Source organism: Microcaecilia unicolor, chromosome 3 (assembly GCF_901765095.1).
Source record: "Microcaecilia unicolor chromosome 3, aMicUni1.1, whole genome shotgun sequence".
Taxonomy (NCBI): Eukaryota; Metazoa; Chordata; class Amphibia; order Gymnophiona; family Siphonopidae; genus Microcaecilia; species Microcaecilia unicolor.
In genome coordinates, this window is record NC_044033.1 from 181,946,282 (window position 1) to 181,959,144 (window position 12,863).

Here is a 12,863-nt window from a genome sequence, read left to right on the forward strand (position 1 = left end):
CTTATCAGCTTCCTTGCACCTACTGTTACTCTATTTTCCACTCTGTATATATTCCCGGAGTTGGTACTCTCCTCTCCGGAACCTGTAAGCCACATTGAGCCTACTGCTATGTGGGTTACAAATGTAATAAATAAATAAGTAGATGGATGCTTGGTAAGGAGAGTAAGGAAGCGTCCCCTCATTAGGTTGTATGTCAAAAGCAATTTATAAATAAACAAGAGTAATTGTAGGTGAAGAGAGATGAACATAGAAATAAATACAGGGAAACCTTCACACTATATTAATACACAGCAGAAAGGAGATGGCCAATAATTTGAGACTATCCCCTTTTCTTAAAACACAACATTGGCTACCAGTTTCCTTGTGCATAAAGTTTAAAATAGCCTGTATGTTTAAAAAATCTTTAGTGGGACAAAATTCAATTTGCTTATCTAAGTATTTGATTCTGTTGTCTACAGAAGGGCTTTTCAATCTGCTCATCTAAATACTTTCGTGTTTCCAATCCCCAAGGTGTTAAGTTTAAGAGCTATTTGAGCAACTCTTTTCAATATTTAGCTGTAAACATTTGGAATGGTATTCCTCATCAGATCAGTTCTATTCTGTCTTATTTTTTATTTAGAAAACAGTTGAAGGCTCTTTTATTCTCAGATATAGATTCAGTTACATTTTTATATTGTATCACTTTTAAGGTTTTTCTTTTTTTTTAGATGTCTCTTGTCTTGTAATCCTCAACGAATCCAATAAAGATACTGCGGAATATGTTAGGAATGGACTTATTAACTATTGTACACCACATTGAGCCTGCCCATGGGCGGGAATACTGTGGGATATAAATGTCATAAATAAAAATAAATAAATTACATAAAACCATAAACATTAAAAAAGCAGTTCTATAATTGGGTGCCTGTATTTAAATGCTTCTTGAATATGTAAATTTACAAAATATTAGCACTTGCAAGCTTAAGTGTTAGCAGGGTGGGTGCCATAAGGACGTGCATAAGTGGCGTAGTGTAAATGTAGGGGAGCATACACATGAGTAAAGCATGGGCAGAACAAAAAGAGGAGGAGAAGATCTAAAACCTCACGGATGCGTAGACATCAACAAAGTCACTGGTTTATCGGAGCTGTTAACGCTGAGCAGAGCAGGAGTGCCACAGGCACAGCAATTGATTTAACACAGGACTGCTTTTGTTTAAACATTTGTCACTTGCATTCCAAGTGATATATGCTTACAGGTTTGATGACCCCTGAGGCAAGCTCACATGCTGAAGCATGGCCATGTCGGGTCCTACATGTGTCGTATTTGTGACTTAGATAAAGCTCCTTGATCCTTTAACATCTTTGCTGTATTCACCTCACTACTTTGTTGATGTAAAGCATGGGCAGGCAATGGGCAGGGCTCCCACTTATATGTATAACTTTAGGTGTACTGTAAGTTGTTACCACTAGGGGGCTCCCTAGTGGCTGTGCCTGGACTCAACAACTGGCAGAATGCTTGTGCTCTGGTGTACCTAGTTCAGTAGCTTAATATTGGGCAAAGCGTTGCCCTGTTTTTACAGCTCCTCCTCCTACAGTCCCCCCTAAGCCAACCCTTCTGGGGCACGACCCCTTAATACCTAGAGGAGACCTACAGGGATGTTGTAGAGAAGTCCCACCTCCGGTCTGGTAGCCCCTGTGCTACCTTGGAGGACGGAGGTCTCCTAGAAGGAGAGCATCACCCTTGTGAAGTAGGAAGTACTCCTGTAGCCAGGACCTGCCAACCAGGGGATGTACTATCCTCTCACACTAAGGATATGTCTCCAGGTGCTGCCTAGGAGGGAAAAGTTAGGACAGCTGTTGTAGTTGATGATTCGATCATTAGGCATATAGATAGCTGGGTGGCTGGTGGACGTGAGGATCGCCTGGTCACTTGCCTGCCTGGTGCGAAGGTGGCGGACCTCACGTGTTACCTAGATAGGATTTTAGATAGTGCTGGGGAGGAGCCTGCTGTCTTGGTACATGTGGGTACCAATGACATAGGAAAATGTGGGAGAGAGGTTCTGGAAGCCAAATTTAGGCTCTTAGGTAGAAAGCTCAAATCCAGAACCTCTAGAAAATGCTACCCGTTCCACGAGCAGGGCCCAACAGACAGGTAGAGCTCTGGAGTCTCAATGCGTGGATGAGATGATGGGGCAGGGAGGAGGGTTTTAGATTTGTTAGGAACTGGGCAACATATATTGCACTTAATTAAAAATTAGATATAATAGGCATCTCTGAGACCTGGTGGAAGGAGGATAACCAGTGGGACACTGTCATACCGGGGTACAAATTATATCGTAGTGATAGGGTGGATCGAATTGGTGGAGGGGTAGCATTGTATATTAAGGAGAGCCTTGAATCAAATAGATTGAAAATTCTGCAGTAAACAAAACACTTCTTGGAATCACTGTGGATTGAAATTCCATGTGTAAAGGGGAAAAGGATATTGATAGGAGTGTTCTACCGTCCGCCTGGCCAGGATGACCAGACGGATGCAGAAATGTTAAAGGAAATTAGGGAGGGAAACAAACTGGGCAACACAATAATCATGAGTGATTTCAATTACCCCGATATTGACTGGGTAAATTTAACATCGGGGCACACTAGGGAGGTAAAATTCCTTGATTAAATCAAGGACTGCTTTATGGAGCTGCAGGTACAGGAACCGATGAGAGAAGGAAAAATTCTATACCTAGTCCTTAGTGGAGTGCATGATCAGGTGCGGGAGATAATGGTGCTGGGGCTGCTTGATAACAGTGATCATAATATGATCGGATTTGATATTAGCTTTGAAGTAATTATACATAGGAAATCAAATACGTTAGTGTTTAACTTTAAAAAAAAAAGGAGACTATGATAAAATGAGAACGGTGAAAAAAAAACTCAGTTAACCGTAGGTCCCCACCCCCATGTCATTCTCTACTTATAGCTCTTATCACAAGACTGGTTCTGTGTCATCAAGAAATGACATTGAGGGGGAAGTGGCTTGTTGGTGCTGTAGAATTGAAATGCCAGGAGGGAAAGTGGATATGGCTGGGGTGGGGCTGGGCAGAGTGGGTCTTAAAATCGCCCTCTCAGAGATCAGGCTTCCTTGGCAGCTCTGGTCTTTACATGGATGCAGAAATGTAAAGGAAATTAGGGACTCAAACAAACTGGGCAACACAATAATAATGAGTGATTTCAATTACCTCAATATTGACTGGGTAAATGTAACATCGGGGCACGCTAGGGAGGTAAAATTCCTTGATGAAATCAAGCACAGCTTTATGGAGCAGCTGGTACAGGAGATGACGAGAGAAGGAAAAATTCTAGACCTAGGCCTTAGTGGAGCGCATGATCTGGTGCGAGAGGTAATGGTGCTGGGGCCACTTGATAACAGTGATCATAATATGATCGGATTTGATATTAGCTTTGAAGTTAGTATACATAGGAAATAAAATACGTTAGCGTTTAACTTTAAAAAAGGAGACTATGATAAAATGAGAAGAATGGTCAAAAATTTACATCAGGCGTGGATGCTGTTCAAAAACACCATCCTGGAAGCCCAGGCCAAATATATTCCGCGTATTAAAATAGGAGGACGGAAGACCAAATGACAGCCGGTGTGGCTAAAAAGTGAGGTGAAGGAAGCTATTAGAGCTAAATGAAAATCCTTCAGAAAATGGAAGAAGGAACTGACTGAAAATAATAAGAAACAGCATAAGGAATGTCAAGTTAAATTCAAAGCGATGATAAGGAAAGCTAAGAGGGACTTCGAAAAAAAAAATTGCGTTGGAGGCAAAAACACATAGAGGCATATTTTCAAAGCACTTTGGGAGGCTAAGTTCCATAGGTTTCTATGGAACTTTGGGAGGCTAAGTGCTTTGAAAATATGCCTCATAGTAAACATTTTTTTAGGTGTATTAAAAGCAGGAAGCCGGCAAAGGAATCGGTTGGACCGCTAGATGACCGAGGAGTAAAAGGGGCGATCAGGAAAGACAAAGCCATAGCCATAGCGGAGAGATTAAATGAATTCTTTGCTTTGGTCTTCACCGAGGAAGATTTGGGTGGGATACTGGTGCCAGAAATGATATTCAAAGCTGATGAGTCGGAGAAACTTAATGAATTCTCTGTAAACCTGGAGGATGTAATGGGGCAGTTCTACAAACTGAAGAGTAGCAAATCTCCTGGACCGGATGGTATTCATCCCAGAGTACTGATAGAACTGAAAAATTAGCTTGCAGAGCTATTGTTAGTAATATGTAATTTATCCTTAAAATTGAGTGTGGTACCGGAAGATTGGAGGGTGGCCAATATAACGACAATTGTTTTAAAAGGTTCCAGAGGAGATCCGGGAAATTATAGACCGGTGAGTCTGACGTCGGTGCCGGGCTAAAGGGTAGAGACTATTATTAAGAACAAAATTACAGAGCATATTCAAAAGCATGGATTAATGAGACAAAGTCAACATGGATTTAGTGACGGGAACTCTTGCCTCACCAATTTACTACATTTCTTTGAAGGGGTGAACAAACATGTGGATATAGATGAGCCAGTTGATATTGTGTATCTGGATTTTCAGAAGGCGTTTGACAAAGTACCTCATGAAAGACTCCAGAGGAAATTGGAGAGTCATGGGATAGGAGGTAGTGTTCTATTGTGGATTAAAAACTGGTTAAAAGATAGAAAACAGAGAGTAGGGTTAAATGGTCAGTATTCTCAATAGAGAAGGGTAGTTATTGGGGTTCCCCAGGGGTCTGTGCTGGGACTGCTGCTTTTTAACATATTTATTTTATTACCTAAAATAAATATTTATTTTATTAAATAAATAACATATTTATTTAACATATTTAACATATGACCTAGAGATGGAAGTAACTAGTGAGGTAATTAAATTTGCTGATGACACAAAGTTATTTAAAGTCGTTAAATCGCCAGAGGATTGTGAAAAATTACAAGAGGACCTTACGAGACTGGGAGACTGAGCGTCTAAATGGCAGATGACGTTTAATGTGAGCAAGTGCAAAATGATGCATGTGGGAAAGAGGAACCCAAATTATAGCTATGTCATGCAAGGTTCAACGTTAGGAGTCACGGACCAAGAAAGGGATCTAGGTGTCGTCGTTGATGATACGTTGAAACCTTCTGCTCAGTGTGCTGCTGCAGCTATGAAAGCAAATAGAATGTTGGGTATTATTAGGAAAGGAATGGAAAACAAAAATGAGGATGTTATAATGCCTTTGTATCACTCCATGGTGCAACTGCACCTCGAATATTGTGTTCAATTCTGGTCGCCGCATCTCAAAAAAGATATAATGGAATTAGAAAAGGTGCAGAGAAGGGCGACAAAAATGATAAAGAGGATGGGATGACTTCCCTATGAGGAAAGGCTAAAGCAGCTAGGGCTCTTCAGCTTGGAGAAAAGGCGGCTGAGGGGAGATATGATAGAGGGCTATGAAATAATGAGTGGAGTTGAACGGGTAGATGTGAAGCGTCTGTTTATGCTTTCCAAAAATACTAGGACTAGGTGGCATGCAATGAAGCTACAATATAGTAAATTTAAAATGAATTGGAGAAAATGTTTCTTCACTCAATGTGTAATTAAACTCTGGAATTCGTTGTCAGAGAATGTGGTAAAGGCGGTTAGGTTAGCGGAGTTTAAAAAAGGTTTGGACTGCTTCCTAAAGGAAAAGTCCATAGACCATTATTAAATGGACTTGGGGAAAATCCTCTATTTCTGGGCTAAGCAGCATAAAGTGTTTTGTACTTTTTTGGGATCTTGTCAGGTATTTGTGACCTGGATTGGCCACTGTTGGAAACAGGATGCTGGGCTTGATGGACCTTTGGTCTTTCCCAGTATGGCAATACTTATGTACCACAACAGAAGAGCTGCTAGTGCTTCAAGGAATATTTTAAGGAGAACAAAACTGTGCCATTGAATAAACAAGTTTTTCTCTTGTTCAGGATACTAGCTTTTATCTTACATATCATCCACATGGTTATTTCAAGAAGAATATGGTAATGAGATTTAATAACTGGTATGTTCATTGTAACTAGCATGATATTTTAATTTTGATATCAGTTTTTGTCTAAAATTTATATTAGTTTTATTATGATATTTAATGTATGCAATGTTTTTTTTTTTGTTGGGGGGGGGGGGGGTGCAGTTCTCTCTCTCTCTTTTTTTTGTTAATTATAATTGTATATGTTCTCTTGTAACCCACCCAGAGCTGTGGATATAATTTTGATAAATAAATAGGTTCACCTCTATGAACCTAAGTAGATTCTAATTCTAAGAGCTAATTACTAGCTGATAGAGATTCCCTAATTAACTTTCTAGCCTCCTAATTGGTTCAAGGGCCTATAAATCAGAGATCAGGGCTGGGGTGAATGGGAGGGATTTAAACTCTCAACTGAGGTTTACTGTGTGACTATTAGCTGTGTTCTATACTAATACTATGGTAAACTCTAAAACAGTCCCTTTAAAATACTAGGCCTAGGGAATTGTAACAGAGACTTTCAATGTTGAGAAATTATTCCCTAAATTGCATTTGCTACATAAGCAGAGTAACTTAAAATAAGTAACTGAGGTTACCTATTTAACTCTTAAGTCTATCTTTCCCCAAGTTTAAAGCAATCTCCCAGCAAATACTTACAGTGACATTCTTTCCCTCTCTGGAAGTCTTCTCATAGCACCTCATTCGTAGGCCCTCCACAGGCCTACCTTCTAAAAGCCTCTTCGGAGTAAAAGTGAGTCCGAGTTGCTCCTGCCCCACCTGCTGCGTAGTGAAATGGCAGCCGTGACTTCCCGTGTCAGTCACAGTTGCCATTTTTGGCTTTTAACCGGAATGGGAATGAGCAAGCCCCAGTCGCTACTATTCTAAGATGCTGCCAAAATCTCCACCAGGAGCATTAAATCATTGATGGGGACAGATCTTCCAGCAGCTGGATTAGGAGGAGCCTGCCCTTTGCCTGGGCTTCATGATATCTCAGATGCCAAGGAAGAGGCCTATTCACCAGGCTTTATGGGGACACCCAGCAGTGTGACCACAGAGACACTCTCAGACGGTGGGCACTGATCCATCAGACCCGATTTTGGGGCTGTAGTCATGGCCAACAAACTGGAGAACCAAAAGAAACCAGATTTGCAGGTAAACTATCAGCTCAGCTCTCACAACTTGAAATCAGCAACAGCCATCTTGCTCCGCTCCCAACACTGTATTTATCTTATGATCTCTCAAATGTTTTGGTATCCTTTTTCTCTTTATTGGGCTATGTACCCCCATCACATTTAAATGTTTGCAACCTTAAGTGACATCTTTATTTTTCATTTTCAGTTATCATCTTCATGCCCCCCCACAGAACTTTTAACTCTCCCTTTAACCATATTTACAACACCAAACATTCACACCAACACACCAATCATTACACATACTTCCTACCTAACAGCCCTTCACTCCCATACACACTTTCCTATTCTCCCCTTATCCCCAGCTGAGCACTCAAAATCCCAAACCCCAGGTTCCCCAGTCTGCACATCCCCCTAGGGTTTTGTTGGTTAAATTTCTCATTGTTGCTTTCTCCATAACGCCTCACTTAGCTTCTGTGTCTCACCAGCCACCCCTTTATGGGCATCACCATCTTCGTTACGGCAGTGGGGAAGAAGTTAATAGAACTGAGTCAGTCAATGGAGTCTGGAGAGGTCCAAACACATGTTAAATGATTGTATGGGTCAACTTTTATACCAGTGCTGCTCATACAGCTGCCTTGCTTCAAATCCTCTGAAATGTTATTTTTGCAAGCAGAAAAAAGGAACAAAACTGTAGGTTGTGGGAAAACGTGGTTTTTTTTTTCTGTGATCTTTGTTCATCCAGTCTTCAAGAAGGAAGCAGCAGAATCAAACGGATGACCATTCACTTCTCAAGCAGTGTCCTCAGCCACCAAACTACTCTTCTGGCTACAGTTGGCCCCTGCTTCCACCTGGGACTCCTCTTGTAGATCATTGAGATCAGACACTTCATCTCCCCCCTGTACCGGGACCACATTCAATTCCTTCAAAACAAATTTGGGACCAGGTCCTTGGAATTCTGCCTCTGGGCAGCAGCTGATTGTGCTGGGAATCTCGTTGGGCCTTTCAAGCCCTTTTTGAGGCAGGCTCGCACACACTGGTTTCATTCGGAGCCTAGCCAAGTGTTTTTGCTGCAGCTTCAGAGGTAGCGAGAAATTTCTTTATCCCATTTTCTACCATCAATTGTGCTGGATACTAAGGGGGCAATTCTAGAAAGGGCACTAAAAGTTAGGCCTCAAAATCCATCGTGTTGACTGTGAATTCTATAATGGTGTCTGGGCACCCAGATTCCATTATGGAATTCTAGCGTGTCAGCATGTATGTGCTAACATTTAGGTGTCAATAGCATGTCAATAGAAGGCATAAATGCATGTGCTAATGTAGCTCTTTAGTGTAATAAATAACAATAACCTATACACGTTTTTCCAGCTTGTTTCCTGGTTCGTGTTTGCCGAGTTCCGTTTGTCTCCTGGTTCTTGCCTGCCAAACTTCTGCTTTGTCTCCTAGCTTCCTGTCATGTCAGCTCCTGTCCTGCTTCCTCTCCTTCTACTCTGGAAGTGACCTGTCTGCTGTGGTTGTGAATCTGGCTATGGTCCTAGGGCTCACCATCCAGGATCACAACACCCTCTCCTGCCTGTCCTCAAGTTTGTTTATGTGTCTCTCTATCTTGTAAAATGTTGGGAAACCAGAGCCTTGAACTTTCCATTAACTGCAGAATTTCCTCTTTGAGGTCTCTAATCTCCCTCAGCAATAGGCTCAGGACTTCTTCAGCCAGAGTCAGACCTTCTTCCCTCTCACTGCTGACAGCTTATCTCAGGTATGCTGTGCCGTCCTTCCCACTGTGGCATAACCTTGCTTGCTGGTTTAAGCAGCATACATTTCTTTAATGGTTTTGAACGTTTCTCCTTTACCTGGTTTAGGTTTTATTCTGCTGCAGTCTTAAACTTATTCTTCCAGGGTCATAGTTCAGGAGGAAAACAGGCGAAATCTCCAGAGCACCATTCACATGCGTCTACCTCTGGTGCACTCCAAACCAGAAGTCTACCTGTCTCTCTGTTTGTATTCTGAAGTCCAACTCGTGGCCCTTCATCAGAAAATAATTGTTAAGCAATTCTGTTCTATTATTAAGGATGGTGTTTCCCTCCACGTGCATTCTTGAGCCGGCCAGTAGCTGTCACTGTTGCACAGTGGTTTAGTATACCTCTTTTTGAAAGTCTGCAAATGTTGCATCCACCGTGCCCTCATATGTACCGGTCACAGTAAATCCAGGTTTCCTGCATGGCAATTGCTAAGGGCTAGCTGATGGTATATAATTTTTAACAGGTAGCAATAGAAGATTGTACAAGTTATGCCTTCAGGCTCAGGGACTATTTCATTACAGTTTAAGATCTCTTCTGGCCATACAAGCATCTGCTCACTGACTATAGTGGTGAGTTGCTTTGGGCTGTCCCCAGTGACACATACGTGAGCGACACCACCAACTCAGACCTGTGTCAGGGTGAAGTTACTGTACAACTGTTGTACTATTAATAACAGCACCAATGAGTAAAATAATGTAATAATCACCTGTGCAATTGGTGTACACAGGTCACAATGACAGACACACACATACATCACTTTAAAGGGAATAAATTGTGACTGAGGATGATATGCATAGGGAAACATTTGCTCCAGAGATTGTTATACACAAGGTATGGATTGAAAAAAAAAATTAAAGTGCTTCTCTTATTATAGCTATACCTAGTGAAAACTAACAATTAACTCAGTTGAGAGTTGCATCCTGCTTTTCCAGTCACTAGAGGGTGCTCCTGAACTTCTCCCACATATGAAAGGAACTACGGGAAACAGGCAGAGAGGACACATATGATGGCTCCCTGATGAGACCTTGCTAGAGAAGAATCAAGAGAGGTGGGATCATAATTACAGACCTGGGAACTGAGCTTAAAGCATTGGTTTATCAAAAAAGAAATGCTACAATACAGGTTTCTAGTGTGCTGTTCTTCCACCTCCCAACATAAACAGCTTGCTAGCCACAAAGCCTCCTGTGGGGCAGCTTTGTTCCTTGTTGCCCTCAAAAGAAAACATCCCCTTATCCAAATCTGAGAGGCTATTATTGCTTCTCCTTTATTAGCTTAAAAATTCAAGAAGGAAAAGAATCACTTGGAAATTATTTTCATGGAACTGTATCAAGGGATAGTGGAGATAGCTCTTTGAGCAGGGCCTGTCCTTTTATGTTAAATTGTACAGCGCTGCGTAACCCTAGCAGCGCTATAGAAATGTTAAGTAGTAGTAGTAGATTAGATGGTAGACTAAATAGGTCATATGGGGGACCTTTTACTACAGCTTAGAGTTAGTGTGTGCTCAATGCTAAGAAGGTATAAAATGGGAAGAGGCCCTTAGTGTTTAGCGTGCACAAATTCTGTTAGCGCACGCTAAGCTTCGGTATGAGCCAGGGCCGGTCCTAGGGTTTCTGGCGCCCTCCTGCAGCCTATTAGTCAGCGCCCCTACCCATCCAGGGACGGGATCATTATGGCTCTGCCCCTACAGTAGTCACACCCCTTTTACTAGCCATGGCATCATTGAAAATATTACCTGTCTTCCCTTCCCTCCTCTCCATCCATCCACCCATGTCCAGCAACTCCCCTGCCCTCCATCCATCTATCCATCCATATCCAGCAATTCTCCTCTCCCCGGCTTCCCCCCTCCATCCATCCATATCCAGCATTTCTCCTCTCTCTCCCCTGCCCTCCCCTCCATGTCCAGCAATTTCTCTTCTCTTCCCTGGGCCCTGCCCTCCCATCCATGTCCATCTTTGTCCATCGATGCTCCTCTCTCCCCTTCCCTCCTTCATCCATCCATATCCAGCAATTCTCCTCCCTCCCCTCCCCTCCATGTCCAGGAATTTCTCCTCTCTCCCTGGGCCCTACCCTCCCATCCATGTCCATCGATCAATGCTCCTCTCTCCCCTGCCCTCCCGCTCCTATGTCCACCTGCCCGCCCTCTTCTCTGGTTTAAATCTTGTGTTTAAATTTACCTCCGACGTCGCAGCAGCTGTGCAGCGTCAGTGAAAGCGCTGCTGCCGATGTCTCCCAGCCTTCCCTTCACTCGTTCGTTCCCTCAGAGTCCCGCCATCATCTGACGTCATTTCCTTGCAAGGGCGGGACACTGAGAGGGAATGAACGAGCGAAGGGAAAGCTAGAGACGTTGGGCAGCAGCGCTTTCACTGATGCTGCGCAGCTGCTGCGACGGAGGTAAATTTAAATACAAGATTTAAATGCCCCAGGGCGGCGCGGGTACTGGAGCAGGAAACCGAAGGCAGGGCTGCTGTCGAGGTCCGGGAGCTGAGGTAAGTGGTGAGGGTAAACATGGCATGGTGGCGCCCTCCTGCCATGCTTACCTCGCTTACTGGGTTGGACCGGCCCTATGAGGGCCCCATGGTCTTTATCTGCTGTCATTTTCTTTGTTTGCTCTGATTACACATACTGTTATTGTGCATTTATTTCCTAGCTCGATATCAAATATATTATGAATCATTACAAGAAACGTTAAGTCATCACTCCCTTCTCCTCTACTTTTATTGCATATTTATTAAATGTATTGGTGCAAAATTATTTGGCAGTTTGGAACGTGTGGGGATAACTTCAAACCTATGTCCTTAGCATCTGAACTTAATATATTTGGGTGTATTTTTTTTCTTCTTATTTGTAATCAGACTGGCTGCAAATGGATCCCTGCATCTTTAAATAATTCATGTTAATATTGCTGTTGGCTGGGGCTGCTGTGACATCAGCTCTAGGGCTCTATCAGCCACCTGCTTCCAGAGCCACAGAGACAGGAGGAGTGCAGCAGAGGGGCACCCACACTCTCCCTCCACACCTTGGATCTCGGAAAGCTGTACGGGGATCGGGCTTCTCGGTAAGGCCTCTCTCCTCTACACACCTCTATGGCGCCTTTTTCTTCTATTCCACCCTGAATCATATTTGGTTGTTGCTGCTGTTGTAACAAGCAACCTTTCAGATCTCACTTTCTTGTATCGCTGCTGCCTGGCTGGGCTGTATCATTTCCTGCAACTGCCGGGCGTCTCCCGGGTCCCAAAGCCCTTCCGGTTTTGGGAGCGCTTCAAGCCACCCTCTTGTCCCCCACCCTTAGGCGTTATTTGCAAACACTATTGAGGCGCCGCCGCACCCCTTCCTCCCAAAATAGATGAGAAGGGAACTCTCTCCTGGCCCGATCCCTTTTCTCCGGATACCTGACGTCCTGTGTTTTCAAAGATTCGCTGGAAGACGGATGGAGTTGGAAACCTTAATGTGTAATTTTGGTTTTGTTGTTGTTGCTTAATTAAGAGATCGCTGAAAAGCAAACACTTACTGATATTAACCACAGAATCTGCCATTTTTTTCTGCCTCGCGGTTCAGAGGCTTTTTAAAAATATAAATGTATAACAATGTTGAGAGTAGGAGGAATCGGATTGAAAGGTGCAATTTTTTTTCTCAAGGAAAATATTTGTTTCTTTTCCTTATTGGAGGAATAACGAGTAATTGTTAAATGGCCGTTCGTGAGCTCTGAGGGTGACCTTGTCTTTTGTTGCACAGATTCTTGGAATCAGGCTTCAGAATATCTGCCTTTTTTCCCCCTCGAGGATCTTCTTTCTGGCATGGTTAGTAGTATTGAATTATTATTATTATTTCACGGTGTGCTTCTGCTGATGTGCTGTGTGACCCTCCGGGAGGATCTCCAGCACCCTGGCCCTGCAGCTTGTAGGCCACAGAAACGCGAAGAAAAAGGGCAGAGAAAGAAA

The 12,863-nt window shown here is 43.0% G+C and overlaps 1 protein-coding gene across 1 annotated transcript in view; it reads left to right on the top strand.

Moving 5' to 3' along the window:
* Positions 1–11,654: 11,654 nt before the first annotated feature.
* Positions 11,655–12,863, top strand: part of BAZ2A (bromodomain adjacent to zinc finger domain 2A) — a 205,016-nt gene continuing 203,807 nt past the window's right edge. The window contains exon 1 of the mRNA XM_030196700.1: positions 11,655–12,722. The gene's annotated coding sequence lies outside the window, so the exon portion shown is untranslated. The remainder of the gene's footprint in view (positions 12,723–12,863) is intronic.